Below are 22,852 nucleotides of genomic sequence, written 5' to 3' on the forward strand. Positions count from 1 at the left end.
TAGATCAAAACGTTAAATTTTCCTTTGCATTTATCACACACTCTTCTAGCACATATTGGCAATAGGTTCACTCATCCTTCTAAAAGGCTGTAAATAGTTGCCAGGTTCACAGCAGCAGGTAGATGCAAGCCTGTGCATTGGTATTATTGAAAGCAGGTCTGCTACCTGCTGCTTCTTAACCTTAAAGATATAAGCATGGAGAAGAGTCTATTCCTCCTGGTTCAGGACGTTCCTAAGCTGCAGAAAGCTGGAAGGGCCATACTGGAAGAAGTTTTATCAGGTGCTTCTCCTATTTTTCCCCAAATATACTCTATTATACACTTAGAGCGAGGCTTGGCTAAATGGCATTTTGCTCTGACTGAATAGGGCTTTGCTAAGGGGCTCTGTTTATTCTTAACTATTGCAGCAGCCTTCGGGCCTGAGTCTATAAAATGCTAACAGAGGGCAACCTCACTCCAGTAATATCAGGGCAGGCAATTAACACATGACTGTCTGCAGCTCTCAGCAGATGGCTGATACACATGCAATCTTTAGCTCTGACTGAGAGGGACCTTTCCAAGGAGACCTTATTTCTCCCTACAGCAGCAATAAATAACCTGGAAGTGCAGCTGCCAATTGGCTTTAAAGGTCAACAGAAAATCCCACCCAGGCTTCCTGCTGCCAGGCGGCTGTCAGCTGGCTTACTGCTCTGAGGTGAGCATGTCCTGCAGGATGCAAAACACCCATCAGCTGTGTTCTGGGTTTTGGCTGGAGCACTCATGTGCTTTGGTGTGAGGCCACTGATTTGCTTGTGCTTGTACAAAGAAATCTCAAGCGGTGTCCCTGCTTCAGCCTTGGCTAAGCTGTTTGGATAAGCTCCTCTAGTAACATGCTAGAGAGGTTGTCTGGGCTCAAGGAAGTCTCTTAACTGCTGGAGTACTTGTGTTATGGTATGATACAACATTTGGAGTGTTCACCAGATCAGGTAAAGGCAAGGCAATATTTCTGTGGGGCAAATTAAAAGGCCTTCTCTGTTTCTTACTTGTCTTAAAGCATAAATTTGTGTGCTGAAAATATACTTGTTTTGCTGTTGTTGATGTGTTCCTTGTATCTTTGAATTAAGATATCCTATTGAAAAAGCTTGACTTGCAGCATATTGCTCTATTTCATTAATGCCTTCAGCTCTTTCTTTTTCCTAAAGTTTGTAGAAACAGTAAATTAGGAACCAGATTGTGGCTTGTGATTTTCAGTTCTAATAGAGCCTGGTGGGCACTGTATACAGAGCTTTCTTCTGTGGCCATGGTTATTTGGTGACTGCTTCCAGGTTATGATTGTTAATAGACATTCTCAAGTTCACCAATGGTGCTTTGCTTTCTAAAGAACTATTTGTATTCCCAGAATGGCTAACAAATCCTTTTGTTTAAATAAAAACCTAGCATAAGTTTGTCACAAGTCATAAAATCTTATATTTCTATTATTAAGTGCTACATCTAACAGTGTTTCTGGTTTAGCTAACAGAAGATCAGGTTAATCTTTAATATCTGCTGTACTTTTCTTGCAGTATAGTAATATTCTCAAAATAACAATTATAATGTTATTTGACTATTAGAATATGGGAATAGCATGTGAAGAAATCGTAAAAACATTTTTCCTTTCATTTTCTTTCCCAGAAGAGTATTGGAATATTAGAAATGTAGAATTAAAATGTTAAGCTTTAATTGAAATTACACTTGATTTACTTCAGCAGTGTGGTGTGCATTAAACATAGTTCTTTAGAGAGCATTGAATTATATATTTATGAAATTAATAAATGTGTATATCCAGTGCTTGGAGTTACATGGACGATACTTGCTCACTCATTTTGAAAATAGGAGGGAAAGCAAATGGAAAAAAAGTATTTGAGATGATGGAAGACTTCTAGTCACTCAACCTTGGAACGGACTTGGTATTCTGGCTGGAGATGAAATATGTTCTCACTTCCAGCCCTGGAAGTCTCACTTTTTTTGTGGCTTTCTATAATTCTAGTACGTAAAATAAAAATTATTCTTTGAGATCTAGTGAAAGCAAGCTTGTTGGTTTTGGCTACCAGCATCTGTAATATGGTCTCTCTTTCCCATTAACACTGACTTATCCTTCTTCACATTAAATTCTACGCAGTGTTCTCCCTTTGATGCTGTAGTCTATTTTTGTGGAATGCTTTTGAACAGAAGTTTTTCAGTAGATAAGTTTACAGTCCCAAAGAGTACTCACATGCTCTGTTGTATTATTGCATGCATTTAATTTTCAGTTTCCAGCTGCATCCAAATAAAACATCTACACATTTCTCTGGCAAAATCTTCTTGCAATTCCTGAAGTAGTGTCTGGATTTATCTCTTGCCCTTATTTATTTGGGTCTTTCATAGAGGTAGGAAAGCTGTGTTTTCTTCTAAAGTTCCACCAGCTGTGGTTTTTCATGATTTGTGTGGGTTTTTTTTTTTTTACTTTTTTTTCTCTGTTCTCTGCAAAATGAACTTTACAGAATTGTTTTCTTCTAAAGCTGACATATCATCCACTCAGGCAGTTGTCCAGATTGCTTAAATATGGGAGTTTAGTTGTTCCGATGGGTAGAAATTTTATTTTGGGTTCTGTAGTGTGACAGAATAGGTGCTACCTGGATATTATATGGTTTTACTGGGGTAACTTGAGCCTTGGACTGCTCTTGCCTTTCTTAATATGTCTGTAGCCATGAGGTTTCAACAGCATGTGACTCTGGTTGGTCTGCCACATTCATGTGCCTGTCACAAAGCAGCTGAACCAGCTTGCCATCCCAAGGTGAGCTGATCAAAGGTAGTTACAGTAAGCAGGAATTCGTTTTGCATCAGCGTGTCTTTTTGATTGTTAAAGCGCCAAGATAATGCTTAATATTTTTCAAAGTACATGCTCAGCACTTATGAAACCTAACCTTTCTAATCCCTGAATTTAGGAAAACAAAACCTGAAGTACATCCTTCTGTGTTACTGTTGAAAATCTGGCCGTTGGTTTTAAATTGCCCCTGTGCTTCATTTTTAGGGCTAGTTATAGATTTGCTAAATATAGGCCACTGCAAAAGATTCTGGGAAGTCTCTGATAGTGACTTAATGGGAGGCTTGCATTGAAAAACTAGGTTGCTCAGGTAAGCTTCTCAGATAAGCGGATAGATAGATTGCTTCAGGCAGCCAGGTTTGAAAAGTTTGCCCTACTTCTCTGTTTTGGAAACACCGGCATAGAAATGATCTGTATAAGGTAGATGAAAGCATCACTGCTTCAGAGATGTATACTGTTCAATATGCAAACTGATGGTGTGGTTGTTACAAGGATTTCATTTAAATATCTGATGGTGGCAATGGGACCGTCATTTTCTCAAACAGTGGCCAGGTGCTGCCCTTGATTATTGCTGCTGGCGGGAATAATTGTGTCTAAAGGAGCAAATGAAGAAAGGTGGTCCTGCTTGCCAGACTGACTAGTTGCATATGGGGAAGCATCCTCTAAACCTCTCTTGCTTGCATTTAATTAGGTGATCAAGGAAGTTTGGCTTGTAAGTTGACTGTTCTGGAGGCTTTATTGCTGCCTGACTCTCAGGTACTGGCATAGAAATCACTACCTGGCCACCTGCATTACCTTACCAGAATCTTGTCCCAATGTTTAACAGCTACCTACTCTAATGCAAAGTAGCAGCCTTGAATAATAAAACACTAAAGCAGTATGATTATATGGGAAATGGTGTTACATGGAAAGGAAAGATGTGTATAATTGTGAACTCCTCTGTAAGAAAGCAAGTAAGATTAGTGACCAGAAAACAGAAAGCTCCCCTTATCATAATTTTTATGATCATAACTAAACTTATTGAAATTGCAGTAAAACGTGCTAAAATCATTTCCCTTTCATTACATCACCCCCCTCAGTCCCTCTTCCCTGTTGTAACAGTTACTTGCTCTCTCCTCTGGGCTACATGTTTTGTTTTGTTTTTTTTTCTTGAAAATTTTTAATTCAAGATGCATTTAAGATACTTAGGCCTAAAAATGTCATTAATGGTTCTACTTGTGTGAAAGAAAAAAGATATTTATATAAACTGAGGATGTTGGTGCATCTGCATGCCTCTTTTTGTTACTCGAAAGTTTTTGGTGGGCTTGTGCTTTATAGTTAACTTGTTCTGAAAAACTGAGCTGTTTCTGAAATTAAACTTTGGGGAGAGTCAGGAGAACTGATTAAAGCCTATCAAGTTTCTGTTGTAGCTTAAATTAAGCCAAGTTGATAATTGTGAAGCAAGATGAAAATTAAAGCAGTGACAATGAAACCTTATATTGAGCAGGGATGTTGGGGGAAAAGCCCAAACCTGATCAAATAATGAGAAGTTTGCTCTACACCAAGGAAGAATTACAAAAATTGCCCAAAACTTACAGCAAAGCAACTTTTGTGGAAACCAGGAGTAACATCCTGCATAGACTACTGCCAGGTAACCTGGCAGCCAATTAAACAGAGAGTTTGTGTGATTTGAATTTTGGACTCCAATTCTGCTCATTCTTTTAAGACCCCAGGCCCAGGAAAGGAATAGGGAATGAATGCTCCTATGTATATTCTTTCTGCTGGCTTGCTTCTCTTTCTTATTCCACAGCACAGAAATTAATTTATGAGGAAATCGAGGATGTGTTCGTGCAGGAAGACTCATAGGAGAAGGGGAACTAAGAGGGCTACCATTCACCATTACTAACGTGGAGGATGCTTATGTGCCACGCAACCTGATATTTCTTGCATCTGCAGAGACGAGGCAGAGTTATACTGCTGAACTACTGAGCTCCCTGGGGACAAATTGTCTGCAGAGATAAATTACTGTTCTAAACAGCAGTAAGAATTAGAATCAGCAGACTGTTGGTATAATGGGAACTCGGAGGGGTTTGTTTTTTTTTTTAGTCACAAATGGGTGGAAAAATGAAAAACAAACAAAATCACAAAATAGGACATTTGCACAAACACAGAAAATGAGCAAATGAGCACATGTACATTTTACCCCTTCTTCTCCCCGTATTCCCCGAGTGACTTGTGTGAAGGCATTTCCAGAGCTAGGCTTTGGAGTCTTTTTGGACTCTATTGTACATTAGTCTCTGCACCCATAAATTGACTCGAGGGTCATTCGGGGATAATTTAGCTTTAAATACAGGGTTGCACTAATATGTCTGTTGGCCCTCACTCATCCATTTGAATTGGCCAAAGTCCAGCTGGAAGAGACGAGAGGAGCTGTTTAAGGGACCCGTTCTTCATGACATTACATTATCATATCTCTTGTCTTGTAATTCCCAAAGAAAAGGCTAGAATGAGATCAGTGTAATGAAGCAGACTTCCTCCAGTGTAGGGAAGTAGATACTGGCTTTACATTAGAATGTTGCGTGCAGGGCAGAGTACAACCCAGACTTTGGCCCAAGGAAAATATAAATTCAAAGAAAATAGTAATTTTCATGAAAGTATTTCATGCTCATTCACACATAACACAGTCAAACTGTTGTGCCAGTTTCTGAGTCATTTAGAGGAAACATATACTTCAGTTTAAAGATACGAAGGAGAAAGTAATTTGCTAACTTTTGGATTATTTGCAGGGACAAGATAAGAAATAGTAAATTGTATTTTGACCCATAAATAACTCTAACTTTCAGATGTCTCTTGTACTTCCTGAATCTGTAAAAGAATTTCATTATGGGCAGAGGAATGATTATTTTTTTTGTAATCTGTCTGTAGGATAAACAGGACACCTACTTTTATCAGTATTCACGGTGAGTAAAAAAACCTTTCAGAATGCTTGCCAGATAGTTGCCTTGTGTGGCAGAGCCTCTGCAAAGACCCTAGCTTGAAGGCTTTAGGCTTTTTAAGCATTCATATAGATAAAAATTTATATATTTGCTTATTATTTAATGAATTGTTTTCATGAAGGCTCAGGATTCGTCTTTTTTCTTTTTTTTTTCCACTTTTTTTTTTTTTTTCAGTCTAGATTCCAGTGGTTCAGGCATCTGTATGACAGGCTTGTCTGTGCTATACTGCAGAGAAACCTTCCTCTTTGACCTACTGGGTGTTTCTCTTCTGAGGGAGGAAAGGAATTCTTCCCATGTTAAAAGAGTTCAGTCTCCTCCTGTCACTGATTGCCTCTGTTGCTTAGTGGAGCCCAATTATATGCAATGGCTTTTCAAGGGTTCAGCTGTGAAGAAGGCATGTGTGCAAATGATATCAGTGAAATAACAGGATTTGCATACACAGGAGCAGTACACATGCTACTGCTTTGAAGGTTTACTGTGTAAGGTACACGGTCTTCAGTAGGACATCTGTTGACACTGCCAGTTTTATACTCTTCCTGTGTAGTTTTCCTGGATGCCATAGGCAAAAAAAAAAAAAAAAAAATAGCAGTGCTCTTAGTACAGGAGTAATAATAGCCCTTAACAGAGGAAGAGTAATTACCTTTGTCTGGTTTCTCCCTGCTCTAAAATTTAAGAAACCAGTGACTATGTAGCTGATGCATACATAAGTCCTGTTGCTTTTTTCTGGATCTGAGATTAGTGATGTAAAAGTCCTTTGCTCACAAGCTGAACTTGCTTCTTAATTTTGAAGGAAGTTCATTAACGATGGGTAGATTTCCTGAGCACATTTGACAGCATTCAAGCTAGTGGTATTTGTCAAGGACTTTTAAAGTTACAGGAGATTTTAGCTGAGGAGATTACATAGCAGTGGGTTCAAATCCAGTCTCTTTCCCCCAGCTCCTGCACGGGGTAACAATGACAGGAGCTGTCTGTGAACCAGAAGGAACAGTTTAAGAGGAGTGGCTGCATTTGGCAATAGAAGCCCCCATTAGCAGCCGGAAGCATTGGTGCTGAAAAGCAATTGCTGGTATCAAGAACTTTCCTTGCTAAGCACTGCAGCTGGTGGCAATAAATAGCATTCTAATAAAGGAGGATGTTCAACCCATGACATAAGCGAATACTGTTTCAACCACAAAAAGTAATTTATGGTGCTGCATATGTCTGAAATGGATTTTTTCCGATGCATTTTTAAAATAAAAATGCTAAGATTTCAATGGAGGGAAAGATCTGCATTTTAAATCAAAATGAAATTGAAAGATCAATGAAAAGTGTACTGCTTTTCTAAGTACGCAATGATACATAACATCTTAAGGATGTGCACTGTCACAAAGCACAATTACCTTCATTCCTAAAAATGAAAGATGCTGTTTTCTGACTGTGAATGTTCTCTATATTGCATCAAACCTAATAACTTCCCAAGTCAGTGATAATCCCCCCTCTCCCCCCCCCCCATATTTAGACAGAACAATCACCGTCTTCTCTCATAAGAATGCCAAAATGGTCATGCAGAAAGTAGCAAATAACAATATGTTTGGCTCACATAAGCCTAATGATTCCTGGAAAGAAAAAAAAAAAAAGCTCCAGCCTCAATGAAGAGCAAAAGAGGGAGGATTAGATAATGAAGTCATTAGGCTCATAGGACTTGTTAACTTACTGAGTCCACTACAGTAAACAAGTTATTAGTTTTGACATAACCAGTGGTTTATTTGAACATATACTGCTACTCTTTGTTACAGATTCTGTTTATGCCACATGTGATTTCTCTTACATAATTATTGTGCAACACAGCAATGTTACATACTGTGTTATCTCCCACTGGGAAGGGCAGTGTGGATGTGTTACCAGAAGAAACTGCCCTTTGAGTTTATTTTTGCTGGCTGGTTTGGGTGTTTGTTTTGGTTTTGGTTTTTTTTTTTTTTTTTTGGTGCATGGAAGAGAGGTTTAGTTTTTTTTAGCTGAGCATAGGCCGTTGAGTTAACTGAATGGATAGCTTGTTCTGAAAGGCATTCTATATAGGAGTTTGTTTTGAATCACAAGGGCTGTAGGCACATAAAATGAATAACTGGTTAAGTGTTACTCAAGATCAAAATCCTTTGTACTGGAATGAGAAGCATAGTATACACATTTGGATTTCCTTAAGGAAATACATCCTTTGTGTTATTCTGTGTGTTTATTTATTCCCTAATTTTGCTTTTGGAAGAAACAGGCCTGGCTGTGTAAGAGATGGCTGGTACCCATTTATCAGGGGTACAGCTCTGCACTCAAGCTGATTCTCTCCCCGTGTAGTTGGTTTCTGCTGTCATCTAGGAGTTGAAGCACCAGATTCTCAGCTGGTGCACATCAGCACTGCTATCCTGAAATAAATAAGCGTAATTTCAGTGGAGTGGCTGAAACCTAAGCTCAGACTCATGGGTTTTGTGGACCTTCAGCTCAGTGCTTAAAGGCTTATGATATACACTTCTGTGATACTTTGTTATGGTATAAACAAACACCATGCTTCTGATTTGAATTATAATCTCATTCACCCAGAAAGCAATAGAGTTCTGCTTACTTATCCCAGCTGAGAAGATAGCCCAAAGGCTTTTCATGTTGTATGATAAAGTCATTGGCTGTGATTCCAGCTACCCTCTTCCCCCATATAAACAAGGAGACGACTCAACTACTGCTGGTGCAATTACTTAGATGTGGAGCAGTTGTTCAGAGAGTTTTGGATTCAAGTCAGTGCCATGATGTTTATTCTGTAGTGAATTGATGTGTGTGCTAAGGCTTTAGCCAGTTCAGGAAGAAAGCAAAAGTCTGAATTTAGGTATTGGTATGAAGAGTTGGGCAGAAATTTGATGGAATACCTACAAAAAATGTTGAATTAGATGTTTCCTGTAAACTGTGTGTGCAGCCACAACACTCTGATTCTGAGTCACATTTAAACTTGGGATGGAATACAGCTGCAAAGCCTGGATTTAGATCTGAATTTCCAGAAGTTCAAGTTTACTGTGATCACTGGAGTTTATTTGGTTCTGTGCCTAATTGAAATGCAGAACTTTTAAGGTAACTTCAATCAGATGTTTTTGGGATCCACTGAAATAATAACACAATGAAAGCTGAAATGAAACATATCTGGTATTGTGTAGGGATTTTATTAGTATTCCAGTCTAAGGTTAAAATAGTACTCTCATGTAGTCAGCCTATGTTAATAAATGAAAACAGGGGAGTTTGCAAATGATTTGAAGTCATGGGTTACACATTTTTCCAAAGCAAAAGAAAAGCACAGAAAGTTCATCTGAATTCTCAAGGCAGTGCATGTGGTGAACATTAGTTTTCTCTTTCTTCATTTCTTCTTTTTTTTTTTTTTTTAAGGTTGACTAGTGCTTTCTTTTTCGCCACAAATACTGTACTGGTAACTGAAGATATCTTCCAAATGTATATAATGTCAGGGATGGCAACATCTGCAAAACAAGGACCTTCCATTGGTGTGGTGCACAGTAGCAAGGAAACCTAACTATATGTATTCGGATCTCTGCAGTGATATGTTCTTCCAAAACTGTGAATCACTTCAAATGAAGGAACATTCTTGACTGGCAATAATGGGGAACTAGAGGAAGAAAGGAATGCAGTATTTACTTAAGATCAAAACAAAACCTGAAACAAAGAACCCAGTTCTTGCTTCTAAGTTTAACCTGCAATATTTCATTGTCTTGATCAGCTATACAAATGGGAGAGAAAACTGAGAGGTAAACAAATGTCCAAAGGCTGCCTAGAGGGCTGAGGTTTGTGACTGCTGTGTTCCTCTTGGCACTGCTGGAACACCCTGCCTGACTTTGTAGACTAGCCTCGGATTGCCTGGCTGCACAGCTTGCAGGTTAGCGATCTCCTGCCTAGAGAAGATCTTCAGTGCCCTGGGAAAGCATCTTACCCACAGAACAGTGGGGAAATAAAACAATTTCTAGAGTGATGAAACCCCACCTGTGAAAATATTCCAGGACCCTCTTAATACTTTCAGAGTGAGCAGGATGGCTACAGCACGTGTGCGCTCTGTTTTTTATGCGCTATGTCAGCTGGGGGTGGGTGGCTGGCTGCTGAAGGAGGCTTGCAAGGTTCAGTCTGTACCGGCTAATTGTGGTTTACCTGATGATGTTCCTAGTGAGCTGGCTGTGCTCTTGTGGCTTTTCCTAAAGCAGATTCCTCCTTTTGGTTATTTTCAGAAGTTTGAAATACAGAAGTCAGCCTAGGTGTGATCTCTGACCAAGTGAGGGTTTCTCCAGGCAGTTTAAGCACATACTTTGGGGAGCTGATGTTTGTCCCAAGCTCATGTTTGTCCCACTAGAGTTTAAGAACATGGTACATAGGACTGCACAATTCCAAACAGATACTCACTGCGATCTATTGTCTCTTTGGTCATTGATTTTTAAGACCTTAAGCCCCTTGCCTTTTCCTCTTCACTTCCTTTTTCTGACTTAAAAATTTGCAGGAGATGACATGCTGATTTGTAGCATAAAAGGCCTGTCATTTGTAACACTGAGCTTTTCAGATTTCTGGTGATTTGCTAATGTAGCTGCATTGGGTTCTGCAGTGTTAGACCTGCTCAAATTGTGCAACAGAACAAATGGGATCCATGGATTTTTATTTATTTAGAGGTTTTAAATGATCACATAATACCCACAGATGCAGAAATGACTTGCGTGGTCTCCTCTCTACTTTCCCCAGTCAAGTTCAAAAATGTCAGCATTAAGAACCCAAAAATCAAAATAAAAGGCACCCAAAGCACTTTGGTATTCCTGGTTTTGTTTTGTGCTCTTTCTTCAAGTTATCTCAAAAAAAAGGCACAGAGGTCTCTTAAATATGTATATCGGGTGCTGGCAGCCCTGAATCTTTCTTTGTGTCTTCTGCTGAAGAATGACAGCTGATGGATGAATCTTTGTAAAATGGTCTGAAAGAGCCATATTTACTGAACTGGATCTTTTGAAGGCTTAGTGAGGTGACATTTTGCTTACCACTTTTGTATGAAATTAAACTATGAATCACTTCTGTTATGTCCTTTTTTGATTCTCCTCTCTAAATTTCTATTCCTTGTTTGCATTTTAGTAGCATAAGAATAGGGATCCTGAGCTTTTTTGGATGGAAGGCTGTATCTTTAAGAGGCCAGACTTCAGAGGACTTGCCAAATCTTGCATCAAATATAGAACTCGCAGAAAAAGCATTAAAAAATATTTAATCTAAGCGATTAATTTCTTACCATCTGGAAAACCACAAACAGTAACAAAAGCAACTGAAAAATTCATATGCCATTAGTAGGTTGACTGCTTCAATATAGAATATTATGCTGCTCATAGCAACAGATTAATGTATAACCAGCCATGACTGGCTTTTCAAACATATCGGAATAGACAACCCCATACATAATGGCAAATCTGTATATTATGACTGATGTCCAAGATTTATAATGTCATAAAATATTGGTTATGTTGTTTTGACAATGGAAGAATTAACAAACAAGACAGTGCCTGCGGTGATGAACTATGTCATACAGAAACATTATTAAAGATAAAACATTTGGAAATTCTTTAAGAAAAATAACATTTTTGCTCTTTTCACAAGGAAAAAAAGAAGCCAGAAACATGACAGATTTCATCAAAAGAGCTGTTCACAGATTAAATGTAGTTCTGATTTTTGTTTTGCTGTGCTAGACTTCATTTCTCAAATCACAGAAGAATGAGGCAAGTGTTTTCAAGCTTACACTGGTTGGTTGGGTATTTTTTCTTTGTCTTTATTTTTTTTTTTATGTAGTGAATGTCGTTTTCCTGCTATTCCTGTTATATCGTACAAGAATTGTTTGTGTCTGAGCGAGTTCTGTTCAGCCTTCTGGTGTACTCCGAAAATGCTATACAGGATCCACTGTGATCTTAATGTCTGTTTGTTAAATCAGCAAGGCCTGCTTGTGTAATAAGCTATGGTGATAAATCAGAGAATTGGGTGTTCAACACCATATAGTTTGCAGCTGGCCACATCTCAGTGTATGGAGGCTAGAGAGGTTGTAAGACTGAAAAGAAAATGCACAGAACAGTAAAAGCTAAGACTCAAGATCCTTCAAATACTAAAGAAAATGGGCTGCTCTATAAAAGGGTACTTCTGGCCCCATTGGCTGTCATGGAGATCTACTTGATGCAAAGCTCCCCCATTTCTGAGTACATAAATATTTTTACTAGCTTAATTTTTGGTGTGTGTGGCACTTTCTGGATGAACTTTCTTTGTGAACTCAGGCTATGCCAAATCAGTAGATTATTTACTTCACAGTTTGAACACAAAAATATCTGGCAAGAGATAACAGATAATACTGGGTTTAACATCCCAGAAGCAGGAAAACTTGGAAGTGTGTAATTATATTTATCGGGCATCAACTAAAAGGATATGGACAGAAGATTGAGGTAAACATGAACATGAAAGTCATTCTCTACCTGGTGAAAATTTGATACTGGTGTTTAGGACAATTTTGTATGAAACACAAAGACAAGCTATCTTTCTCTCATTCTTTTTTTTTTTGGATGCTACTTTTGTGCTAAGCTCCTCCAGAATAAGATTTATAAACGAGTTTAACTGGGCTGTGCCATTGAAGAAACCTATAAAAAAAGGACGTCCTGCTGAGAGTCAAGTAAAGATCCCTTAAACTTTGAGTCCTTCCACTTAATTTTTATAATGGAAAAAATATATACTGGTTACAAAAACATCTGTTTTATCAGAAACGTTAGGTAGCTGAGCATGTGAAGAAAAGGCTTCTCTATATTGCCAGCGAGATGAAAAGTCAGTCTATTTGTCTTCTCTTTTGTTAGCTTTTATCTTGTGTCTCTGTTACTCTAATCTTAGAGGTCACATCCAAAAGGAATTAATTTAGATGTCTAAACTCGGAACACCATTCCTGCAGATCCTGGTTCCAGCAGCTCATTTCCCAGGTGTTTGGGGCAAACATGACCTTAGCTTTTGACCCCAGAATTACCCCCAAGCCTGAAGTTCTGCTGCTGCCTGTACCCTGGAGCACCTTAGTTGTACCACCATCACCTTGTCATCTTGTTCAGGCTTTTTTCCTGGCTAGGATCCAGAACTTCTCTCTGGGGTTTCAACTATATGTTACTTTAAAAGCAAACCTACATATGGTGAATCAATCAATCTCTACTTGAAGTGCAGTGATAGCAACTTTTTTCTTTATAGAACACATATGGGAGGAGAGTGAATTACTGTCCCTCTTGTACAATTGCATGTTGGTAAGTACATTAATATGTATTTGGTTTTCTCCTTTATATGAAGGATAGATTTAGATTGACTGAGGACATACCTGAAATAGTACTGTGATGCACTTTCATATTCTCACTTCCTGTCCCAGGAAGTTTGAGTTCTGTTTTTGTCACAATGACTGTGACAGATGAAAATGGAGACTGCTAATAGTGCCCATGGGCTTGGACTCCCACTTGCATCCTTCTGATCCCAAAAAGGTGCTGTAACCACCTGCCTTTCCATGCCAAGTGTATTGAGAGAGGGTTCTGTGTCTTCTGTACTTTGGAAGAATTTTTTACATTTATTTATTGGGAAAGCACTTTGGCACTTACATTTAAGGATTTGGATTGTATGTAGGTGGAGACATGGGTATGTTCAAAGACTCCTGTTTCAAGGGAAAAAAATAATTTGCATATAGCTCTCCCCAGCTTGTTCCTGCTGCAGTAGGTATGTTGACCTTCAGGTGCGTTTCAGTCTGGAGGTGGTTCCAAAGGCACCTTCTGAGGTGGACAGCTCCTTTAGTGAATGACACAGGGAGGAGCTGAGGTCCCTAAATAAGGATTTCAATTTTCTTTCCTGGGAAAAGTTAAGCTGCACAGCACATGGTGGTGTGAGCTCAACGGCATTTCATACTATGGACTTCTTACCTTTGCAGAGTTGGTAACAGCTGCTTTATGCTCCAGTTATGCATCAGTGACTAAAGCTCTTTCTGTTAGGGACCACAGCAAACGTTCTGCTAACAGTAAATATCCCACTGTGATTCTGCCTTACCATTTACTACATCTCCTGCTAAATAATAGTCTGTATTATGAGAAAAAAAGGTTAGCTTTATACCTGAACAAATCAGATATATAATTGATTTGCTTCTCCTTGATTGAGAGCATCCAATGTAACTATGTTCTCAGATAAAAATAAATTAAAAATGCAGCTGCATTTAATTTCAAACTGATGTCTTTTATAAAGGGGGATAGGGATTTTTAAAGAGCATTTGGCAATTGGTTTAACTGATCTCAGTTGAAATAATATATTCTGTGAAATAATTGGCAAGTGATGTCTGGAGGCAATGAGTTAAGCTAGTGCTGGCTGCACTAGAAAAATCCCACTCATGATTTCTCAGTTCATTTCTTGAAGATATGACAACAAGTTCTCTCTTGTAGGTTGTAGTATATGGATTGCACTGTGTGTCTGTCTGAATTAAGTGGTCAATATCTTCCTCTGAACATCAGTGGCAGGGCTAAATTACTTCTAAGAGCTATGTATAAGACTTTTTAGAACTAAGGCTGAACATTTAAGTTGCTTATTTCTGCTGCTAACAATACTGAATTTCATGGGGCAAATGAAAAAACAAATATGGGTGCTGACTTACTTGCATACTCTTCATATTCCGTACACAGCTATCTCGCTTTGCCTTGCTGTGAAGAAAATGTAATCCGAGCACACAAGAACAACAGCAGTACACTGCAGATATTTTGGTTTGTGTGGTGTAAGATTGACTTTGAGTGTTACATGGGAAACAGAATGAACCAAACAAAAAAATCTAACCCCAAACAAATGATAAATCAAAAAAGCAAAGCACAGGAGTACAGAAGCACCTTTACACCTGGGACTTAAAAACTGAGGTACTGTCTGTGTTTTAGTCAGTCTCTGGCAACAAACTTAATTTTAATGCCTCGGTTTACCTATGTCAGAGGGGCAGAGGGAAAACTAACATCTTGTGAGTATTGTTAGATCAGTTGCCTCAGAAGAGTTCACCAACCCTTACACAATACTAGCAGAACAAATGAAGGTGTTCACTGGGACTTTTCAGCATGAGATTTGTGTATCTGGAAGAATCCAAGGCTGTTTTGAAGTCAGAGGCAGATATCTGATCTGGGCTCTTAGTTACTGCTGTAATAGGACTATTTTTAGAATTGCACTGGGCTGCTTTTGTTCTGCTGTAATCCTTTTCTGTCTCATTACCATAGTCTGTTTGCTCCAGTAAACTTTAAATACTTCCCAAGTGTAGAACATACAAAGATGAGCACCCCACAATCAGTAATTCTTACTCACAATCCTAGCAGGTGGGCTGTCCAAGGCAGGCATCTGCACTAAGTTTCTAGCTTTGTACATGTCTTATGGAAGTTGTTTTCTCTTAGATTATGCTGCACAACTGAATTGTCCCTGAGCCTCAGATGAGGTCACTAGATACTTCATTTCACACAGTATGATTTTTGTACTTCAAGCTATAACTTTTGATGAAAGTTTTTAGAAGATTGTCCCAGATGGAACTGCTGTAAGGCCAAGGCCTCTCTCCCTGCAATGACAAGAGAGGTAGCTGAAGTAGGGTGTCATACAGGAGTTGCAGAATATGGTAGTGATGTGTTCCTGATGGTATAGCCAGGAAAGCTTCCTGTACCTTTAGAACTTCAGTTGCATTCTTTAAGACTTAAGGTTAACTTCTCCAAGTAAGAGAGTTTAGTATAAATTCACCATATAAATCCCATCTCTTCCCCTGACTAATCTGGAACCTGATAAGGATATTACCTGTGGTGTTTCTTAGTATCATGCTTGCTGGGCTTTTTGTCTTGCCACCTGGTTAGCAAGGTCCTTTAAAGAGAAATCTCCTCTTGCAGTTCAGAAGTTTCTTATGTCATTCTGCCTGAACTGTTTCTGTGACAAATCTGCTAGTTGCACAAGTAGACAAGTCATATCTAATACACTGTTCAGGTTCTGATAGTCCAGTTCTTGTCTTTCCACTTTACACATTATGCTAGAAGTCCTTCTGACCACCTTCGGTATAATCTGATAGTCTTTTGAATCTGAAGATTGCATATGAACAGACTTTCTGATTAAATTACCAGGCCTCTGACTGTCTCTCCTGGCCTCCCAGTGTTCCTGGCATTCCTTCCCCCCAGCCCTTCTTGAAGTACTTTATTTTTTTTTCCCTTTTTTCTTTCCTTTTCTATAATTGGGAAATTAAGACATTTACCACCTAGAGCAACTAATAGCCAAGCAGAAAAAAATCCAAACGCCAAGCCTAGCACACTTAAAATCCCTCAGTGGCACAGCTCACATTAGGGCACAAGGGAAGTAAAGCATCATTGTATTGCTATTTCATTATAGCTGTATTCATCCATGGGTTCAAATGTTTGTCTTAACCTCCACCTCATAAATTCTAAGTGGTTAGTTCATTGTAAGGAAGACTGAAATATGGAGACAAGTCGATAAAGTGCATTACAAGACAGTTGCATTTCCCTTCATTCCTTGATTCAGGTCAGCCATACTTCATCCCATGGAGATGCATCTTGTTTAGCTTTCAGTGTTTAGAAATACAGAAGAATGGTTGGTCTGTGTCTTGCACGCAGCCCAGCATCAGCACTCATTCACTTATTTGAAAATTGTCCAGCATTTTGTGATCTGAAATTTATGTCTTGAGCTGGATCAGTAACTCAAGACACATCATTTAAAACATGACCAAAATAATGTTACAGTATGCTATATATCATCACCCAGTGAATGATTTTGGAACAAATCAGTTACACCTCTGAAAGCAGTGGTGGTGTTTTCTTTTCTTGTTTGACTGAATTAAAATAGTACTTCATGCTTCCTTTTCACTAAATGAACAATGGTACACAGAGGTAACTTTATCAACTCAAAGGTATCCCTTATTTTATGACAAACCTCTGTTCCCTTACTGTGTTCATCCGTCATACAGAATACTTTCTGCCACTACATCTGAAACTTGCCTATATTCTTATGGTGTCTATATCACGGTATTTTTGGTAGAGGCCACAGATTTCACTTCACTGTATATCAGCTCTGTTTTCCTTATCCAAGTATTGATTTTTATTGCATCACCAGAGCTTTGATAATTGTAAATCTGCAAATATGTAAATGTTTTTTAGTTACTGAAGGAGTGCTGATTTACAGGACAGAAGACCTGGCTCCACAACTTGAGCAGATAAAATGAGTTCTTTCTGATGAAGATAAAATGAGATCTTTCTGATGAAGATATTATTCCAGTCATGTGGTTGAATGGAACTCTAGAAAGTGAGAACAATGTAGAAAGATTAAATAAACTAGACAATGAAACAATTATTTATATCTTCATTTTTAGCACACTGGCAAATGGAATGCATCTAGCTAAGTATGTAAGTCTCACAAGCTGCCTCTCAATCTGGACCTGTGGAGCTGAGAGAAAGGACCTTAGCAAGGAGGAGAGAGACAGCGAGAAATCAGAGTAAAACTGCAGATGATGGGAACATGCTGTAAAACTGCTTTCAGCCCCTGAAAGAAGCCAATGTAGCGAACAACTTGTTCTGCTAAGGTCAGTACTAATCCTGTTGCTGATTCAATTCTTTACAGCAAAATGCTAAAACTAACTAAATAGATTAAAATAGTTATAATTTGGTTCTTCTGTCACTGGACTGTCAAGGCGTGGATCTAAACCTGGGATTTCATCCTTACTGTGGGTCCTTGCCTTTGCTTTCCTCCTCTCCCAATCCACATCAAACATGCCTTGCCAAAGAATTTGGGAAAATACTTTTTGCTATCTTTGAAGGAAATATGGGGCCAAGAAATCAGAAAATGCTTTGCTGTTTAGCTGTTAGTATTTATAAAACCAGGAAGCCATCACTTATGGGCTTGCCATACAAGGGCTGAATAGACAGAGGAAGTGGTGTTTTAACATTGTTAGTGGATCAGTGGGAAGCTGTGATCCACCAGAGTCTCTTTCTGAGCCTTCCTGACAAACTGACTTTGTATGTTTGTTCCTGTGCCTGAGTAACTGAAGAATGACGGAGAAAGGTATGCAGCTTGTAAAATAGAAGTGGGAAGACTGTGAATTACACACTAATGGCTAGCTATAACAAATTATATTTTCCCTTTAAGTAGACTCTTCAATGCTACTTTTCCAGCTAAGAGATCTCTTATCTGGGATATAATTAAAACTCCCCACTGTTGCTCAAATCTTAGATACTTAAAATTCTTGTTTGTCTCCCATTAGTATTACATAATTTAAAGCTATCTCTGGTCAAGGAGCATAAAGTAGTTATGCATAGCAGTAATATACAGGATTGTTTCAAGCTAAGTACAGCATGGATCAGGTAAATGGGAGATAAAGGTAAATCTGTGACTCTTATTATCTCACATTCCTATGACACATCTGCTTACCATGCCAGAAAATGGTGCAGAGTTTTCGGGGGTTGTAGGTTGCGGGGGCACAAAGAACTCAATGAACTCTTGCCCTCTTTGGCTGCCTACAGCAAACCTTACAGAAAGGGAGGCTGCAGTCAACACAAGTTTTCCTGTGCTTTCATTTCACACCACCAACTTTTTGGCAAGCCAGTATGAGCTCATCAGTATAGCTAAGTAATTGGGCTAGTCATAACAGAATTAAGATAAGCCAACCGCGAGAATTGTTTGGACCTCCATGGCAAATGTGCATCTATGCAAAAGAACTTGTTGCTGCTGCATGCTCCATTTAACATACTCTTTCCTAGTATGTATTTTGTTTCAGTAAATGTTTATCACAAGCTGAGCTGTAGCCACATGTCTCTGACTATGAAGACTGGTAGGAGTTTTATGATGGACATTCTATAATAGATACATCCCATTAGTGTTATGTTTTATTGGTGATAGCTAACAATCAAACTCATCCATGTTACCAGACTTGAAACAGTGAATGTTTAACTTACTGACTCCAGTCAGATTACACATGTACAAAGCTTTGTTAATCACACAAGTATTTAAGTGTTTTCAAAGGGTGAGATTAGAATTCAAACTGAATTTAACAGATCATAGAATCGTTAGGGTTGGAAAGGACCTTAAGATCATCTAGTTCCAGCCCCCCTGCCGTGGGCAGGGACACCTTACGCTAAATCGTATCACCCAAGGCCTCGTCCAACCTGGCCTTGAACACTGCCAGGGATGGAGCATTCACAACCTCCCTGGGCAACCTATTCCAGTGCTTCACCACCCTAACAGGAAAGAATTTCCTTCTTATATCCAGCCTAAACTTCCCCTGTTTATGTTTTAACCCGTTACCCCTTGTCCTATCACTACAGTCTCTAATGAAGAGTCCCTCTCCAGCATCCCTATAGGCCCCAATTAATTAGTTTGAAGTCAGCAAGTAAAAACTCTAAAAATGCACTAGCAAGCTATATGTGCAAGAAGGAAAAGAATAATAGGATTAAAAATGATGAATTTAAGATGAATCTGGATGTGGACATTATAAAGGGCCCCAGGCTAAATAGAAGCCACCAACCGGTCATTGAGGGAATATATTTGCAGGGATCTTGTACATGAGATGCTGTTTCTAAAACTGGAACAAAATAACATAGACAAACTGGAACAGACAAGTGTAAAGTAACAACTATCATAAAATTCAAAACATTTTGAAAAAATTTTTTGAAGAGTTTGTGGTGTTTATTTGAGAAAAAAATATTGAAATATGGGTAAGGTCAGAGTAAAAAGGCAGTCACAAGATTCTTTCTCCATGTTAATTTGTAATTCAGTGAGTTGTAACAGGCTTATTATATAAAAAAAGATTTAGGTAAGACATTGGAAAACGTTTCTAACTAAATAAAGATGGGTAGTGGAATGGATTCCCATAATCTTTTTAAGCATCTCTATGGCTGGAGTTTTTTAAGGATAGATTAGAGAGACATGTAAGCTGATCTGTATAGACAGTTTTGCCTCAGAGGAAGGATGAAACTGCCTGTACGTCTTCAGACCCAACTGTGCCTTCACTTTTTTATTTTTATGGTATTTTTTTTTCTACATGTATTTCATCATTTGTATGTAACGCAATGCCAAACGCATTAAAATAAGGCTGCTTAAAGTGAGTATGGAAACAAATTGATTAAATTAATTTTTATGTTTTTCCACTCATTATGGAGTATCATGCTGAGGCAGAATACAAAATGAAGTGTGGTGTGAATGCTTATTATGGAAAAGCAAAAGAAAAATAATCCAATATATCCATTTGTAATGGAAAGTCTTTTCTGGTAAGAAAGCTTGCATTTTCACAGTACTCTTCTACTTTGAGTTTCAAAGTGCTTTCAGAAATGTTCTTTGCATCCCTGAGGCACTTTGTGAGGTGTGACCACATCTGTGTAGCTTCACATTGGAGACAGAAGCTCCAAAATACCCAGTTCAAGATCTAAAACCAGCAGGGCCAGGCCTGGCCTCACCTCCTTCAGGTGCAGCTCATCCCCTTTTCTATGTCATGCTCTCTCACCATCACTGTCGCTTGTCAGCTTTCAGAAATGTCTCTGTGCTTTCATGAGCACTTTGATGTGAGTTACCATCCTGTATGACAGGGACAAGTGTTGAGTTACTGCCCTTTCCTGAGGACCTCTGTGAACACATCTATGAAGAGCACGCAGGTAACAGGGGCTTCTATATGAGAAAGTATTGGTAGAAACCTGAATTGGCATAAAATTTGCAACCTTGACTCTGCTTTTTAGGTATTTTTTTTAAAAGAATTATTTAATATTGCTGTTTTTTTCTGACCAGCTTACATGTCTGCTTTATTTTAATGATAAATACTTGGGCCATACAAATAGTAGTTGCCGTGCCAATGAACACTTCTCCGTGTTAATTTTATTTTAATTTGGCAAGTTCTCAGAGGTAAATATGTTATAGTAAAACTGTCTCTTTATAGACAGCCATCTGGACATCAAGATAACTCTGTTAAATGTCTCTCTCTCTCTGTGTGTGTATATATATATATGTGTGTATATATATATATACACAAGTTGTTTGCCTGGTATTAAGTGGATTTACTTTCTATGAAAACTTTACTTAGCACTAATATGCCTTGTACTGCCCTTCAACACCACACTTTGTGGTGTCATTCTTAGAGGCAACAGCAAAAAACCTTTATACAATACAGGGGAAAGAAACCTCCAAACTCTCTAATAATGAGAGTAACCTTAACCAAGGATATTTCTCTGAGAATTAATAACTAGCTTGGGTTAATGGTCACTGGCTTCACCTTAGGCCCTCAGTTAATCCCTGAACCTCAGTTGTTATTACCTAATTGACTTAGTTTCATTTCATTTTAACATTTCAAAGTGATCTTCCTAAAATCACACTGACAGAGTAACGTGGTCTCTGTAGATGTGCACTGACATGGTTTCAATATAGTTACTTTGTCTCCATACTCTTGCATTGACATTTCATTTTGTTTTGACATCGCAGTGCCACATCTATGGATCTGTGCAGATGACATGTGATTGCTCAGATTAGGTGAAAGCCTGCCCAGGAGTGAGGGCAAGGGAACATCTTACACAGGGACATGATGCCAGCTAAAAGCCACTATGCAGAATCAGTGTTGTGAATGATTGTTAGCAAACATGATTTGCATGTTGTAAAGGGAAGAAAGATAAAATTTCACTTGAAAACTTGTTGGCTTTCTTAACAGACAGAAATCTTTCCACTCTTAGATCAGATAAAAAAAACAGCCTGAAAAACATGCCAGGTAATGTATTTAAAAAGAGGGGTTTTCATATTACCATTTCATGCTCATTGAGGCTGCAAATAAGTTATTCAAATCTGGTGTCTTTCAATAACATAGTATCCAATTAAGCAATTGAATACTGTAAGATGCAACTCTAAATTGAGAAATCCCTATAAAAATAGGGCATAAAAATGAAGCCTTTTTATGATGTGGAAAAGTTTTTTTGAAAGTCTTTTGAAGCTCTTTGATCCAGCTCTGAAATAATTTTGGTAGATTACTATTGTACGAAACCCATAATTTATAGTAGCTGACCTAAGCTGCTCTTTGTATAACAGCCATATATGAAACAATAGCAGGAAAGTGAAAAACACAAGGGGAACTAAAACTGCTCTGTTTATTATTTAGCTCATAATTACATCTTCCTTATTTAATCTTTTGAATCCTGGCATGTTCTTAATAATACAGATTCAATTAATATTTACTATACACAGGAGAGTTAGTTTTCAGTAATGCATTTAGACTATCCAAACTTTGTGTAACTTGTGACCTTTCCCTAACCTAAGCGAGGTCTCTTTTATACAGATTGTACTAGATAGACAGTTTCTCTATAAATGGTGAAGTTGCTGCCAAGCTCCCATTGTTAGCTAGTTCATTTTTCAACAGGCATACTTTAGGTTCCTATCACACCACTGTAAAGAGCAAGCCCTTGAGGTTTCTTCTTTTGTCAACATAATAAAATGGTTATTTCTGAATAACCTGCAAATCCATCACAAATGGCCCTTTGTGACTTGGAATAACATGATAGCAGGATTTTTTTGGTTTGTTTTTTTTTTTTGCAGGCAGCCTCCTATTTTATTCCATATTATTAAATTAATATTTGAGCAGCATTTGTCTTAGCATATGTATAACTCATCCTCGAAATAACAAATGCATGGTTCTGACAAGTTATTCTTGCTCAGTGTTCACTGTCTAACTGCCAAAGATCCCTTCAGAAGCTAAATAGTGAGACTACTTCAGCTGAAGGAAAAGGAAGAATCAAGTTGAGTTCTGCTTACTTTTTTTTGTTGACCTTCAAGGAGTTTTAATCAACTCTGTTAAACAAGAACAACCTGTAGGATAGACAAGCTCTTGTCAGAACAACTGGTTTGAGAACTGAGATCTAGCCATCTTTTCCTTTCTGAGACAAGTAGATTTTGGTACAGGAGGAAAGCTAAACCTTTGACTTCAACAGACCTTGCAGATGTGCTGCACAAGCAAGGCATGAACATGTGGAAAGGAAGTCTCCTTAATGAAAGAGACGGCTCTAACAGCTATA

At 38.3% G+C, this 22,852-nt stretch overlaps 1 long non-coding RNA gene across 3 annotated transcripts; it reads left to right on the top strand.

Moving 5' to 3' along the window:
• The first annotated feature begins 342 nt into the window (after positions 1-342).
• Positions 343-22,633, top strand: LOC134164001 (uncharacterized). Of its 3 annotated transcripts, none has more exons than XR_009964945.1 (4): positions 343-693; positions 17,191-17,400; positions 20,396-20,461; positions 22,530-22,633. It is a non-coding gene; the product is annotated as an uncharacterized LOC134164001 (long non-coding RNA). The 3 variants fall into 3 exon arrangements; XR_009964946.1 differs by having other exon boundaries at positions 22,520-22,599; XR_009964944.1 differs by lacking the exon at positions 22,530-22,633 and having other exon boundaries at positions 346-693; positions 20,396-20,474.
• The last annotated feature ends 219 nt before the right edge of the window (positions 22,634-22,852 follow it).

The sequence above is a fragment of the Pezoporus occidentalis genome, unplaced genomic scaffold (assembly GCF_034315485.1).
Source record: "Pezoporus occidentalis ecotype Australia unplaced genomic scaffold, CSIRO_AGI_Poc_V1 ctg21, whole genome shotgun sequence".
NCBI classification, from domain to species: domain Eukaryota; kingdom Metazoa; phylum Chordata; class Aves; order Psittaciformes; family Psittacidae; genus Pezoporus; species Pezoporus occidentalis.